This window comes from Triticum dicoccoides, chromosome 1B, assembly GCF_002162155.2.
Source record: "Triticum dicoccoides isolate Atlit2015 ecotype Zavitan chromosome 1B, WEW_v2.0, whole genome shotgun sequence".
NCBI classification, from domain to species: Eukaryota; Viridiplantae; Streptophyta; class Magnoliopsida; order Poales; family Poaceae; genus Triticum; species Triticum dicoccoides.
Genome location: NC_041381.1, coordinates 668,822,703 through 668,838,703, shown reverse-complemented (window position 1 = coordinate 668,838,703; position 16,001 = coordinate 668,822,703). Strand labels below are relative to the sequence as shown.

The 16,001-nt window shown below is 46.0% G+C and overlaps 1 pseudogene; it reads right to left on the bottom strand.

Moving 5' to 3' along the window:
- Positions 1-1,741: 1,741 nt before the first annotated feature.
- On the bottom strand, positions 1,742-4,783 carry LOC119350868 (annotated as a pseudogene).
- Positions 4,784-16,001: the final 11,218 nt, after the last annotated feature.

The window sequence follows — 16,001 nt, the reverse complement described above, 5'->3', positions numbered from 1 at the left end:
ACTACCCACTAGTACTACCGATCTCAATCTCAAAATTGAACAATGACTTGATCGGAGTACTAATAAAATTTGATTATAGCCAGCATTAGCCAGCATGAACAATAAAATTTGAAAAATTGAACATGAGATGACATTATAGCCAGCATTGAACATGGCTCCTGAGCGGCTTCATAATTATTTTGTTGTCACGTCAAGACCCGCTTTGAAGTACTAGTTATTTCGAGGCTAAGGCCATGTTTGGATTCAAGGGACTATTTTTAGTCTGACTAAAACTAGTCTTTTTTAGAGGCTAAAGTTCCAATCACCCCTGATTAAAGAAAGGCTAGAACTAGTCTTGAGACTAAAAATTTTTAGTCAGGGGAACCCTACTAAAATGTGGATTAGTCCTCTCTCTCCTCATTTAACTCCTTTCCTTTAACACATGCGAGTTCGGGATTGAAGGGTTTGGAGGATAATAAATGCTCATTAACTCATTTTAGTCTATTTAGTACTACCTCCGTCTAGGTGAATAAGTCATTCGCGTAGTTCTAGGTCATCGATTTGAGGAATTAAATATGTGCTAAATGTCATGAAAAGTATATCACTAGATTTCTACAAGGATGTAGTTTCTAAATATATATTTTTTATCACATATAATATATATTTAGATAGTTAAATCGTCAACCTAGAACTACGCGAATGACTTATTCACCGAGACGGAGGTAGTATTTGTATCCAAACATGGGTGAGGCTAGCAAGTTTTAGTCCCACTACTTTTAGTCATGGGACTAAAACGTATCCAAGCACCCTCTAAGTTACTCCACAGTACCCACGTAAAAAAGTGAGTAAATGAAACGACTCTGCAGAGTCCTAACCGAACAGTGTCCACCGTAACTTAACTTAACAGCCCCTGTTTTCCTATGCTACTAGCGATTATAGAAGAGCTCGATCGTCGATTCCATCGTCAAGGGCAGGCTCGACATCATCCAAATGGAGGCGACACCTAGCGGCCGAATTTCGTGGTTTGACCCTTTTTGGAAAGGATTTCAGGATTTGACTCTGCAGATTCCATCGTCAAGGGCGGTAGGGTTAGATAGCCTACCGCCACGGCCCATGGCGGTAGGGGTGCGACGGAGGGGGACGACGGCCGTTTGACTGCGCTGACGTGGATAAGTACCTACCGCCAGGAGGCCTGGCGGTAGGCTGTCCAAACCTACCGCCAGAGCACCTGGCGGTAGGGTCCTGTCTCAGTGTAACGATTCTGTAACGAAGAATTGAGTTGCCCTGGTGGTAGGCTGTCTGACCCTACCGCCAGGGGCCTTGGCGGTAGGTCTTGTTTCTTCAGTGTAACGATTCTGTGACGAAGAATTGAGTTGCCCTGGCGGTAGGCTGTTTGACCCTACCGCCAGGGCCTTGGCGGTAGGGTCCTGTGTTTTATGAATTTAATTTCATTTGCTTGCTTCTTTTCAAATTCAATATGACAATAATATTATAGCAATTTTCACAAATATGACAACAATATCACAGATCTCAAACAATTAAACTTGGGCATCACATACACATTAACAAATTTGAAGTGCATAGAACATTTCAAATGAACTTCAACTAATTAGTAAACAGAGTTCCACATAGTTTCACAAATAGCAAACACATAGATACACAAATAGCAAACACATAGTTCCACGTAGCTTCATAACCACCCGAATAGTTCAATCAAACGAAGTTCAATGAAACTAAAAGAGCCAACTATCAAAGAGCATAATCAGTTGCTCCTTCCCCTCTTGGAGGTACGGTCCTCGTTACTCTTTGAACGATGCTCTTCGGTCTTCTTCTTGGGCCGTCGAGGAACCGATCTCTGGAAAGGGTCCGGACTCAGCAAATCCTTCTTCTTCGGATTCCTCTTCTTCGGCACCTGAGATGCTTGAGACGTTTGAGTTGCTGGAGGTCCATAATCTTCATCGTACTCCTCCTCCCCGTTGCTCTCATCCTCCTCCTCCCCTTCTTCATATATGGCCTCCTCCTCCTCCTCCTCCTCCTCTCCAACCAACCTAGACGACGAGGGAGCATGGCTCGATGAGCCGATGATACCCTGTGTGGCCACAGGCTGATGAGCTTCAACTGACCCAGCTCCAGCACACCCAAGCAGCCCTACCAGCTTGCGACAACGCTGCACGAACTTCTGCACTCACAATGAAGCAAGGTCATAATAAGTTCAGATCGACTGACTACAAGTGAACAAGATGCATCTGTTCCGAGGAGACTGAAATTGTACCTTCATCGTCCCCCTAACTCTGGTCTCAGATTGTACGCTCCCGGGAAGATGACCTAGTGCATCTGAGGCTTCAAAGATGCATCTGTTCAGCTCACCGGACTGCAACGGCATAAGTCAGTCACGTTGATGAATAAAATATTTTTAAATACGACCGTCGATTCAAACATACCACTCTGTTGATGAGGGGTGCAAACTCCCTAAATCCACTGTGCATGTCTCTGATGTCGGTCTGGTATGCCTGTTCATCGGGGTCAGCCCACTCCAGCTCCGCGATGTCTTCCGCCGTCCATCGAGGCCTGAGACGTAGATGGTGCTTCTGGCCATCATCGTACCACCTCATGTGTCGGCCCAGGTAATCATCCCAGTTAGTCACTCTCCTCTCCACGTCTTTACGCCACCTCCATCGGTTCCACTCCGTCACATGAGTCTTATGCTCCTCTCCCTAGTTTGTGATCGACTGATTCTTCTGCCGGCTCATCCTGCAAGGCATAAGCAACAAGAATCATCATAAGTGCAATGAGATCATCATAAGCAACAAGAAACATGATAATCTCACGAAGAACAAAGAGCTCACAGGTGCAGCACGTGGCCGCCGGTATCGGTGGGCTGGCCCGGTGGGGTATGCTGATAAATCCCAAACTGCGTGGCCACGCATTGTGGCAAATGCCACTCGACGGCGTACACACAGATCATGGGCACGATGCACCGCCAGATACCACGATCCGCATTGCACATCACGTTCAGATCAAAGGCCCACTCTCGTTCTTGTCGATACGGGCACCAGATTACCTATTACATATACCTTGGTAAGTTCGCACTCTTGGTCAATAGCGGAATCAAAGAGAAAGGTGTTGTGCGAGTTCATATACCTGCGTATGCGTCAAAGCGTCCAACTCGTTGGTGTAGGTCTTGTACGAAGTCTTGTTTAGGCCCGTGTAGAGTTTGACAATGTCCCACTCGTAAGCTACGGTGGGGTTTCGAGTCTCGTCGCCTTCTTCGCCATAGTCTTCCCATGGGCGTCTTGGCAACTTCTCCGGACGCCCCACCGGCAGCCGCTCCCACATCCAAATGGAGAAGGCCCAGACAAAGCCACCCATATTGGACTTGTCTCCCGTCCTCTGCGTTGCGTCGTCAAGCTGCAAAATATCAAATGAGGATCAGATATAAGAAAATGTCATGGACACACTTTCGTAGGTAGGTACGCAATTAGACACTCTCTTACCGAACGGTATAGGTAGGCGAGAGATGCCGTCCCCCAACTGTACCCTGCATCCCAGTCTGCTAGAAACAACAGATACGCCCAGTTGGCAGAGTTCCCGGAGCTATCTGGAAACACGACCTCCGAGAGAATATACCACAGATAGGCCCTCGCGTACAACTCCACAGTCGCCTCATCTGCGCCTTGGGGGCATGTCCTCCGGTGCTCCGAGAGCCAGGGCAACGGCACACCGGATGTACGGTTACTCTTGGCACCGGGGCAGTCGCCGATGAGGGTGGTGACCCTCTCCTGCCAGTTGGCCCTCTCCACTCGACCGGTGAGTGCATGACCCTCGATCGACATTGCAGTAATCATCCCCCAGTCCTCTAGGGTCACCGTCATCTCCCCGCATGGCAGATGGAAAGAATGGGTCTCCGGTCTCCAACGGTCAATTAGTGCTGTGAGAGCCGCGTGGACAAGCGTCGGCGGCTGACGCTTGAATTGCAGCACGAAACCCAACAGACGGGCTCTCTTGAAGAACGGCGCGTAGCGCTCGTCGTAGTCCATATGCCCATGAACCCCGTGACCCCTCATGCGCAGTGGCTGGAGCATCTGTTAAAAAGTGAACGCCAAAAAGTTAGGAAATCATTTTCATCAATCCGAGAACTTTGATCAAAATTTCTTTCATATCACTTACCTCTCCGTTCTCTATGAAACGGGCACGATGACCCTTGTCGAATGCCCAGTCCAGCATGCAGTACCGTGGGCCGATGTTGTCCGCAAGAGGTGGCCGCCTTAATAGAGTTTCATAAACAAAAGTATCATAAGCATAAGCATACATAAACAAACATCTACTACACATGATGGATCAAATCATATCAACATGCATCATATAAAAAAACCTCCAACATACATCATAGCTTCATATTTTTAAACAAAATTTTCCAAACAATATCTTCATATCATCATATCAACATGCATCATCAAACTAGGGTTCATCTTCACACTAGAGCATATCATCATATCAACATGCATCATCAAAGTAGGCTTCATCCCTTTATCAACAATACATCATAATTTTTTTAACAAAAAAAATTATGAACTAGGGTTCATCTTCACACTAACATATGAACTATTGATTAGAGTACATATCCAATACCACTACTTACTGAAGAACTAAGAACAACAACTACAATCAATCTTAGGTGAAAAAAAATTAATCTAAGTTCAAAAACATGAGGGATTTCAAGCAAATAATGCGTTGAATCGGTAGCAAGTTTGCAAAAACTAATTGGAGGGATCGGAGGAGCTTACGGTTCTCTCCTCGGGGCCATCTCGATCCGCCAAAACGGTGAAGAATCGGTGAAGATCCAAGGGGGGGAGTGGAGGAGATGAGAGAGGGAGAGAGGGGCGACTTGGGGGAGAAAGAAAGGAGAAACTGCCGACTTGGGGGAGGGGAGGGGTGGGGAGAAGGGAAGGGGCGCGGTCTTGGGCGAAATAACTGCCCCGCACCCTACCGCCAGGGCCCCTGGCGGTAAGGTTAGACAGCCTACCGCCAGGGCCCATGACGGTAGGGTGCGACGGAGGGGGACGGCGCCGTCTCCGCGTGCTGACGTGGATAAGTTTCCTACCGCCATGGGACCTGGCGGGCTATCTAACCCTACCGCCAGATGCCCTGGCGGTAGGCAAAAGGGTCAAATCTCGAAAAAAATTCAAACCGGGACCAGATCCTGAAATATTTTCTAAAAAGGGTCAAAACACGAAATTCGGCCACACCTAGCCACTCCCTCGGGGCGCTGGCTCATGCCACCATGCCAGCGGCCAGTTGGAAAAGGAGCAAGGCGCCGCACCATCCCTGCATGCGACGTCTTGGGGCTGGAGCCGGCAACCGCGCGCTGCGACACTTGGCTTTGGCTTTGTATCGAGTGAGTTGGTGGGCTCCGTGAGGATGTGGACGGAGCGCGCCATGCAGGTGGTGGAGATCGGGGCCGATGGAGGCGCCGCGAGCTTTACATGCTCCGTTAGCGTTGTACAGTACTGTCCAGTGGAATCCAGCTTTACGATGCTGCTGCAGCACTGTTGGGGCAGGAGCTAGTACTATTTGCCAGGATCACTGTGCTATCCAGTGGATTTTAACCATTTGCTTTTGTTTTCCTGGCACACTTTTCATTACATAGAAATAAAAGAGTAGCTTGCTGTGCTTCACTTCACATATAAGGCCCCGCTTGGAATCCCTGTAATCTTTACAACCGTATATGATTACACCTGTATATTACTGGAGTCCAGTAAAATAGAGTAAATAGCATAAAACTACTTGTTTACAGGCTAGGGTTTCAAAAAACTACCAGATTTTAATTTTTCTCAAAAAGCTACCAGTCACGCGGTCGGCTGTTTCAAAAAACCGAAACCCGCGGTGACTAGCGGTTGAACCGTTTTCCTGACTGCGTGGACCCACCTGTCAGGCCACCTGGCCACGCGCGCTCACGGCGCGGCAGTTGACGGCCGTTAGGCAGGCCGGTCCGGTCGGAACAAAAGGAGCCGGTCGGGCCGCACTCTCTCCCTGCTCGCTCACTCCCCTGCTCTCACTCCCCTGCTCTAGTACGAGCTCGCCGCCGCTCGCCGTCTTCGAGGCCGGTCGCCGTCTACCTCCTTGCCGCAATGCATTCCTCGAAGGACGAGGAAACGAGCTCGGAGGAGGAGTGCGAGGTCATCAGCATGGACATGGGACTTATGGTAAGTTTTTCTTTGCCACCTAGGGTTAGGGTTAAATGCTAGTAGGCCTAGGCACTGGATCTTGCTTAGTTAGTGTTGTTGTTGTCTCTGTGATATGTATCTTGATTAGTGAGGGTGGGGATTGAGGTACCGGAGGGTTCATCTCTGTACAGTGCTAGGGTTCATGCTGATTTGGGGATTTTTTCACTGTTTAGGGTTAATGAACAGTGCTAGTTGATTGTGGAATTGAGTGGTGATTGAAACCATTGTATTTTTGGTTGCAGGAGGAACCAGAGACCATTGTGGAGCCCCTTTTCTGTGGCCAACTTGAGCTTGCTGAACCCAAGTGCATTATGCACCAAATGAGGCATGTTAAGCGTGTTGCTTTTGAAGGCACTGTAACAGGAAGGCGTTTCTATGGCTGCCCGGTCCAGGTTAGATATTGATGTTCACTGGCCTCACATGATGCAGCAGTTTGTTACTGATATGAAAGTCACTTATGTTTTTTTGTTACTTAGCAAACTTAATCATGGCATTGTAATAACTTAGCATATCTTCATGGCACTGAAATTAGCTAGTACTCCACTTGCACTAACTTGTCACATTTACAAATGTAGGCAAATGGTGTGAATTGTGGTGTTGTAGAGTGGGTTGATGGGCCTTGGCCTACTGTTCTTCAGAGATGTTTGAGCAGGCTGTGGGAAATGTTCCATGAGCAGAACTGTGGAAGGGTACTTGACAAGGAGAAGTTTGAGAATGAGTTGGCCAAGCTGAAGATTGAACATGAAAGGGAGTTGGCCAAGCTTAGGACTGAAAATGACAAGCTTTGCATTGAGTACACGAAGCTTGTTGATGATGTATCCAAGATGTTTGATTGGCAGGATGGTAGGGTGGATAAGAAACAAGTGGAGGAGGAAGAACTTGAGAAGAAGAAGAAGGAGCTAGAGGAGAAAGCTATGTTGGAGGTGCAGATGGAAAAGCTCAAACTTGCAAAAGAGCAGAGGTGCATTTTGCAGAGCCAAGCTGATATCATCAAGAACACCAGGAAGGCTATGAAGGATGTTCAAGTTGACAGAGATGTTCTTAAGAAGGAGAAGGACAAGCTTGAGCTTGTTGTTGCTGAGCTGCTGAAAGATGGCTATGGCAGCAAGGAGAAGTTAGAGAAAATCAAGGCCATCCTTGAGTCTTGAAGTTGTTGTGATATGTTGGTGAAGTAAGTACATCCAAGGCCTTTATATAAGGATGTGGCCTAACAGTCTGAAGTGATTATGGGTGTACATTTCGGGGGAATGTGAAGTTTAACCTAGTGTTTGGCCATGCATTTGAACTGTAGTTTCTTATGTAAGAACCTTTTCCTATGTTGTTAAGTAAGTTGTAATGGATCACCTATGCTATTAAGTGCTGTAATGGATCTCCTATGCTACTAAGTAGTGGAAATGGATCTTCTATGCTCTTAAGTTTTCAAATTGATCTTCTATCTTTTATATGTTAATTGTTAGCCTACATATATTATTTGTGTGGGTAATTGGGCTTAGTGGCCCACTAGTGGCTGACCAAATGCAACCCTAGGCCTACTAAAACCCAACCCCATCCATCTGTCAATATAAACCCCTCCCCACCCCCACCCTTTCCCAGTGACTCCACCAGCCGCCACCCAAAAAAAACCCTAGAGATGGATCCTGACATGGGAGATGTCACAGAGGAGGAGGGGGAGGCTGTGGAGGTTAGGGTAGCAGCAGCACAGAGGAGGAGGAGGAGGAGGCGCAGGCAGAGGGCACTAGAGGCGGCCCAGGTTGAGCAGCAAGAGGAGTTCAACCGCCGACTCTCCGACAAGGTACTGGAGAAATGCAATGATGAAGAACTGGAGCTGGTTTTCACTGGTGGCAGGGAAAGGACATTCATGCTGATCATGCAGATCACTGGTGGCCCGACCGGCTCCTTTCGTTCTGACCGGACCGGCCTGCCTAACGGCCGTCAACTGACGCGCCGTGAGCGCGCGTGGTCAGGTGGCCGGACAGGTGGGTCCACGCGGTCAGGAAAACGGTTCAACCGCTAGTCACCGCGGGTTTGAGTTTTTTGAAACAGCCGACCGCGCGACTAGTAGCTTTCTGAGAAAAATTAAAATATGATAGTTTTTTGGAACCCTAGCCTGTAAACTAGTAGTTTTATGCTATTTACTCAGTAAAATACAACCGCATGTATTCCCACCTGTACAGGGCGCGCTTGGTTCGTCGGATTTCCGGTTGGTTGCGGGAGTCTCTCCCGTGCTATGGCGTCGGCTAGGCACACCACCGTGCATGCCACCGGACAAGACGTCGCCCAAGTGCCTCATCCCCACGCCCCACGACGGCAGCGGCAAAACGAGGTGTCGTGCGCACGTGCTCCACCGCAACCTGCTCCTGAGATGTGCTACCTTGCGGCGTGCCGCGGCCACCACTCCGCCGTCGGCATGAGCCCCAGCCACGTTCTAAGCGGCCACCGCCGGCCAGACGTGCCACATCATTTTGCAACTCCTGAGTTCCGTCGGGAGGATGCACCAACGCGCTTCCACCCGGACATCAAGCCTAGAAACATCCTCGTGGGAAGCGAGGGCGTGGTGAAGATATGCGACCTCGGGTTGGCTGTGTCCATGGCGAGCGTGACCCTGCCGCGCGGCCGGGCCGGCATGCGCCGGATACCGCCATGGAGCGAGAATCCATCGACGACCACTGGTTTAAACTCGCAGGCCAGCCAACGCTCTAGCCATGTGGAAAACCAACCGAGAAAACGACGGGCTGAGGCGTGTTTTGAAAACCGGTGGAAAACCAACAGTATACAAGTGTAACGCGAAACCCGGCGTAAAGTTTGCGGAGTAAAAACGACATTCCAAGCGGATAGCCCGGTTTCTATTACGGAGGTATAATTTACACGTGTAATTCCCTGAAAAACGCCAATCCAAGCGCGGCCTAAGGTATTCTCAAATTACCATAAGGACTATTTGTGTTATTTTATGTGTGCGTGCGCGCACGCTCGCGTGTGACGGCATTCATATGTTTTTTTTTGTGGGTGGGCATTCATATAGTTTGATTATTATTTTTTTGCGGGTAATTCATATAGTTTGATGGTGACAGGTCTCTTGGCATCTTGCTCTAATTGCCATTACAGAGGTTCTGACCAAGTATTTACAGTAATTATTTAACAGGGTGGCAAGTAAAGCGTGCAAAGTTTGCTTTGGACGAAACCCAAAAGTGGTACTCTCTGTGTAAAGGAATATAAGAGCGATTTTAATGATATAAACGCTCTTATATTTATTTACGGAGGGAGTACATGTTTGGTTGATATATTTTGATCAAAACTTTATAGGCCAGTGTCACATACATATCTCAATAATACTTTTATTTTCATTTTCAAAGGATTAACTGTCCATCTTAGCAACTTCACGCGAAGGGAAGACATGAGAGGTAGAAGCAGATGCGCCAGGAGCTATAATAGTACGCGGCCGTAGAAAAACTGCCAAATACCACACAAACTCTTAAATTAGTCTTATACTAACGTTCAACACACGAACTCTTTTGCTTGCACAATTTTCATGATTGTGAACGCCTCAACTTTTCTCCCGTTGAAATGCACCGACACATATGCTAAATTGCTAAGTACATAATGTGTCAACCAGAAAGAGGAATAAAAATAGCTAGAAAATCAGGCAAAATCACAAAATCAGAAACAACTGGCTATTAATTAAACCGACTAGCTAATCATAATCCATGGATCTCTAGGTTAGTCTGTTAACACTAGAGTTCAAACAAATTGCCCACCAATCCCCAATACAAACAAGGTTACGCATCTTCCATGCCTCCAACAAAAAGTTATATATGGTGATCTAGCAAAAAGGGTTATTTTTTCGGGGTTATCTAGCGAAAAGTTTATACCAAAGAGAAACAAGGTTAGGCAGCTTCCCTCAAGCATTTTCTGCCGCCGCCGCCACTATGTTTGCCATCCGTCCGTCCATGAAAAAGCTGCACTCTCAGCCGACCGTCCATTAAAAATTGAAAATCCTAAATATACTAAACCTAGCCAGGTTTCTTTTTTCTGCTTTTTTTGACTTTTTCCAATCAATAAAAATCAGACCAATCGGAGGTTGACACGCCAATTACTGGTGGGTATGACTGTGTATGATTCCGGGTGGACCTAGCGGTTTTTGTGGCGAGCAATTCCTCGTTGGCTACCTTCTGTCCTTTTAATACTCACCCTCCGTCCTGTGATTTTCCTTTAGCGAAGGGCGGTGTCGTTCCAGCTTTGATTTGTTATCAGGCAGCCGCTGCTTAGATCGCTGCTTCTCGTAGGTGCTGCGATGTGCGTGGCCGTCTATATAAGGCGTGCGATGTCCTCCTCCTCCCCTTCTCACTTTCGTTCCCCACCCAGCCCCTGTACGCGCCGCGCCGCCATGGAGCTCAACGGCATTGGAGGCCCGTGCTGCAACATCTGCCTCCCCGAGCTCTTGCTGTTGTCTTCAACGCCCGCCGGCGCTTCTCTAGCTCCTCCCGCTGGTGTGGTGGGTCGTCATCCAGGGAGAGGAAGAAGGCGCCTGCACGCCCCGCCTTCCGCTGGATCCTGAGGACTTGGCGGCGCGCCGTCCTCGCCTTCGTGAGACCATGAGGTGGTGTTCTCCACCTAATCTCACCCAGCCCGCATGCATCTCGAGCTCGGAGCCGTCGCGTCGACCTTGTGCCTATCTTCGGCACCCCGCCGTTTCCGGCCCGTGAGGTCGCCGTGTGGATCTGTTGCCTTCAGTATATCAGCGCGGAAACCCTCACAAACAGTTCTTCAGCTTCATGTCGATTCGCCTCCACTTGAACTACACGACGGTGAGCGCACGATTGTCTTCTCCTTGCTCTCTTGCCGTGCGCCCTGCTGCCGCGCATTCGCTGTGTGCGGCGTGCTTCTTGCTTGCGCGGGCTGTTGCGTCGCGTGCGTGCAGGGCTTAGCGTGCTGCTGCTGCATGTGTGATATGTGGGCTTGATGTATGCGTGTAGTAGCTAGGTGATGGTCTCACACTGGATCCGTATACGGATGGTGTAGATACACTATTTCTTAGTAACTCGAGTACATAGCTCTTTGTTTCTTATCAGAAGCAAACTCATGATGGCTCGTGAAGATTAGGTGCCATATTGTATTTTTTTATACAAGTCACCGGGTGTTGCTTTATTTAATTATTTCATTGTTGATCACACTATTGTGCTATTCTTTACAGAGAAAGATCAAATGAAGGGAAACTTAGGTTTGTATTATCCAATCTAAACCAGTTCTGATAATCTCTAATTTATATTCTACTGCCTGGTGGTATGAGTCATTAAATTCCATATCTTGGAATAGCAGTTGTAGGTTAAGGAGGTTGTAAAAAATGAGAAGTTGATAGAAAGCACCATTTTAATGTTATGTCATTCTCTTTTTTTATGAACCAGGTATTGATGATCATTTAGAAGATGGGGAGCTTACACGGGCTCTGCAAGAAAGTCTGAAAAATGAACATCCTCTTTGTTAGAATGTTCTGTTGGGAGGGGTGTTCTCATATGTCACTCCATCAGTTCAATGACATTTGGTTGCAGCTATTTTCCTTTTTTTTCAATGAATAATATAAGAGTAGAAAAAACCATATTTTGCCTAACCTTTTAGGCATGATTGTCAATATAGTTTTATTTCGATGTAAGATTTTGTAAATGATGTCATTGTCACTTCTAAAAACTTTATGGATGTTCATCGCTGTTCTGCATCATTATTTTGTGTCTCTTTTGAAACAAGGCAAGCTTCTGCTCATTCACCCTAATTATTGACGCTTGACACACATTTTCTAACTTGGCATTGATGGCCATCTGTTATTTGTCCAGCAATAATTTCGAACCTATCCAGTAAAGGATCCATTATCTCTAGTGTTTGCATATTTGAAATTTCCAGTTTTTATTGGATGTAGATCTCTGGAAGCTTAGGATTTGTAGCGAATTTCCCAAATTCTATATTTCCTAGGATGCCTTTTCCTCGCAGCCCTTTGAGGAGAATATTCCTCCGACGAATCATAAGGCAGAAAAGGTGACAATGATTTGTGTAGTTAACCGCCTAATGAAACTATTAGTATTGTTTTATCCTTCTTATCATGCTCTGCAATTGTTACTGAGAAAATATGACGGCACGTCAACTATTTAATGCTGAAACGAGTTCCTAATGTATGCAAATTTCTTACTTTCTCATGGATGTTCATATTCTTAGGAACATATACTATGCTGATATGCTCTTTGTGTACACTTCTGCACAATATGGGAGTGATCCTTCATGTTGTAGCACTGACAGTACTGTTAGCCAGTCAGTTTGTTAAGGTTTTTCAGTCTGTTATTCTTATCGGTTTCTGTTGTACATCCCTCTACTCTCATGTACATGTATGTCATTTAGATCTGGGCAATATTTTTCATCATGCAAGCTTCACATCTTCATTCCCCATCACGTGGAACTCCCATGATTGTTGTCAATCCATGTTTTGGAAAAACATACTGTTCTGCACACTTCACAAGCAGCGTGTAGCTAACCTTATTTAAACTCATCGACCTCCTACTAAATGCACAAGGGCGCAATGACATCAATAAATAAACTTGACATGTTCTCGAATTCCTGACATATATACTGGCCAAGGTGATACAATGTAACCCAATAAAGGTTTGATTGTATCACATATGCTTGCAACACCCAGCTACCAATGATCCTACAATCCATATATTGGCCATACACCAGCACACAACCAAGTTCAATAATTCGGTCCAGTTATTTACTACATTATCACGGAGGGAGAACCAGAACACTGTAGAACATCTACTCTATCGCCATAAAAAATAAAATCTTCTTTTTTCCTTTATGTATTGCACTCTATTTCCTCAAGTTCACATAGCAGCCGTATAGCTCCAAGGTTATGAATATTTTAGTCCACATAAAAAACAATATACAGAAATAATGCAATGCCGCAGACACAACGAATCCCTATTTTAGCACCATTTCCCTTAGGCTAGAACATCGAGATCAAACAATAACTATAAAAAAGAAACCCATTGCACCACAAGCTACACAAATTGTATCATCATCCTTCATATGAATATGTAACACGTGTGCATCGATAACACATGTTTTGAGCTTGATCCACACATCAAACCTCATGTATAAGGACTCGATCCACATATGTCTCATATAACATGCATACACTCCGCCCAAGTTTAAAGGGAAGAGAGCCAAAACTATAAAAAAATTACATTTATCTCATCGATCAAAACAGCCAACCAATATTTTCTCCCTTCCTTTGACCACCATCCCATAAAAAATGAATGCCGAACTAAACATGCCAATCTCTTTTTCGGAAAAAAATCATCAACATAAGAATATTTACTTCCTATACAACAACACATATCACTGCCAATAAGCAAGGCGCGGCGTGCCGCCGCGCGGGTATCAGCTAGTCCTATTTCTATGAAAGACTTTTACAAAAACTGTATGTACTAGTTCTTCTAGGTTGCAAAATTGACCCCGTACGTCCGCGAACGCATCCGGGCGGATTCGTGGACAGTGAACGGTCACCAATTATTTCTCCGCGTCCGCAGTCGTTCCCCACATATCCGGTCCCTCAAATTTATGCTATCCATACAACGTGAGAGAAACAACATAAATGCATACTGACATAACATGTAATTCATCGGACCGAAAGAGGCAGTTCATCAGACCAAATGAACATAGGCTCATACTCCCTCCGTCCGAAAAAACTTATCATCAAAATGGACAAAAAAGAATGTATCTATAACTAAAATACATCTAGATACATCCCCTTTTATTCATTTTGATGACAAGTATTTTCAGACGGAGGGAGTACTAAAGATAACTAAATACTAAACGGGGACGGACAGGGGGCGACGGAAATACCATTTCCTTGCCGCCCCTTGCCCTTGTGGTCATCGGAGTAGATGTAGTTCTCCGCGTAGGATACAACAGCGGGAGGGCGTTGTTGGTGTCGGTAGTGCTGCTCTAGGGTGAGAAAGAGACGATGCCGGCCATGCTACCAACGGCGCGCGCCAGCTGCTTCGTGAGCTTGGCAGCTTTCGTGTCGGCGGCCGCCCTCTTCGTGGCGAGGCACTCCGACTGCTCCATGCGGAGAAAGAGTGCCTTCACATTTTCTTGCGACGAAGGCATCGTGCGTCTGTCTCCACCATGGCTAACGAGCGGCGAAGGACTGTCGCGAGGTGCTACTCCTTCGGACCAACCATTGCAGAGGCGTAGGACCGACGGGAGGAAGATGCCTCTGCCACCGCTGCCCTTTTCCTCGGCCGCAACCACAGATTCGGGCATCCGCATGTGCACCCGTGGTGGCGCGGGCATGAGAGCAGCCACGAAGGGGTTGGGGAGGGCCTTGGGGCACCAGAGCGGAGTGCGCAAAGTTGATCCTAGTGCACAGCAGGTCGGGGTTGATGTTCCCGCTATGTCGCCGGGTGACAGTGGACAAAGTGGAGCTCAAGCTACCACCCTGTCCACCCTCTCTCACTACAACGCGATGAGGCACTTTTCTTGTGTTTTTCATGTGTTCCATCCAAATGACCATTCCTGCAACTTTCCTGTGTTTTGTAATCCTTGGTTTGCACCGTTAACCCTGTCAGATTCCTATATTTGTCATATTCGTGTGTTTCACAATCATGTGATCCAAAAAGTCCCTGAATAGGTTGAAAAACCGAATTGGTGTTGAGGGTAGATAGCTTCGTTTACCAAAGATAATTCAGATTTTTTGCATATTTTGAATGATTTACATTTTGGTCAAAAAATTAAAAGGGAAACTTCTAAACGGCTAGGCAAAAGACACGGAAATTCCCCCAAATACACGGGGGTATATATATATTTTTCAAAAGAATGTTTTCAACTTTGTAATGTAGTTCAAAACTTTCACCTTTTTTATCACTATGGCTTGCCAAGGCGGTTCATGCTCAGGTCAGGGCTGAAATCGATGACCAGTTAATGTCATATGAAAAGGGAAAATTATCAGAACGCGAAAAATGTCCAGCTTCTCAAAAAACAATCATGTATTAGAAAAATGTTTGTAATTTCAAAATTTGTTCAGGGTTTTCAAATTGTTCTATGTTTCTAAATTTTGTTCAAAAATTCAAAAAGTGTCAGTGTTTCAAATTTTATTCATTATTTTCAAATTGGTCAAAAAATTAAATTGGTCAAAAAAATCAAGATTTTCAAAAACAAAATTTTCAAAAGAATGTTCTCACTTTTCTAAGAAATTGAAAATTCAAAAAATTTTGAGTTGTTCAAAAAAAATTGGATTTCCTAAAAGTATTCAATTTTAAAAATAGTTATTCACAATTTTGAAAAAAATTCTAAAAAGACCAAAAGGTGTCCGGATTCTGCTTTATTTTTTTTGAGGAATTGGTGACAGTGGGAGAGGCTCCCACTGACTTTGTATTACTCACAACAGAATAGTTACATTTGTGTTACAAAGGGGTTTTAGGCCCCCCCGGCCATGATTGATACAAAGCTAGCTGCCCAAACTAACAATGAAATCAGAGAGGAAAGGATGAACCTTCTCCGGACAGTTGTGGGTCACCAAACCCAGCAAATGTTTAAATCTAGCTAACCATGCCCCAAACGAATGCGGGATCCTCCTGAAATGTTGGTTGTTCCTTTCCATCCACAGGCTCCAAGCAGCAAGCAAGAAGATGTCCATGAAAAGCGGCCGACGCCAGTCTTCTCTACCACCATGCAAAATGGCAAGCCTGTTGGTCCCTCCTGGCCACATCAGACCAATCCTACTCCAGCATTGTTGGGCAAAAGGGCACGTGAAGA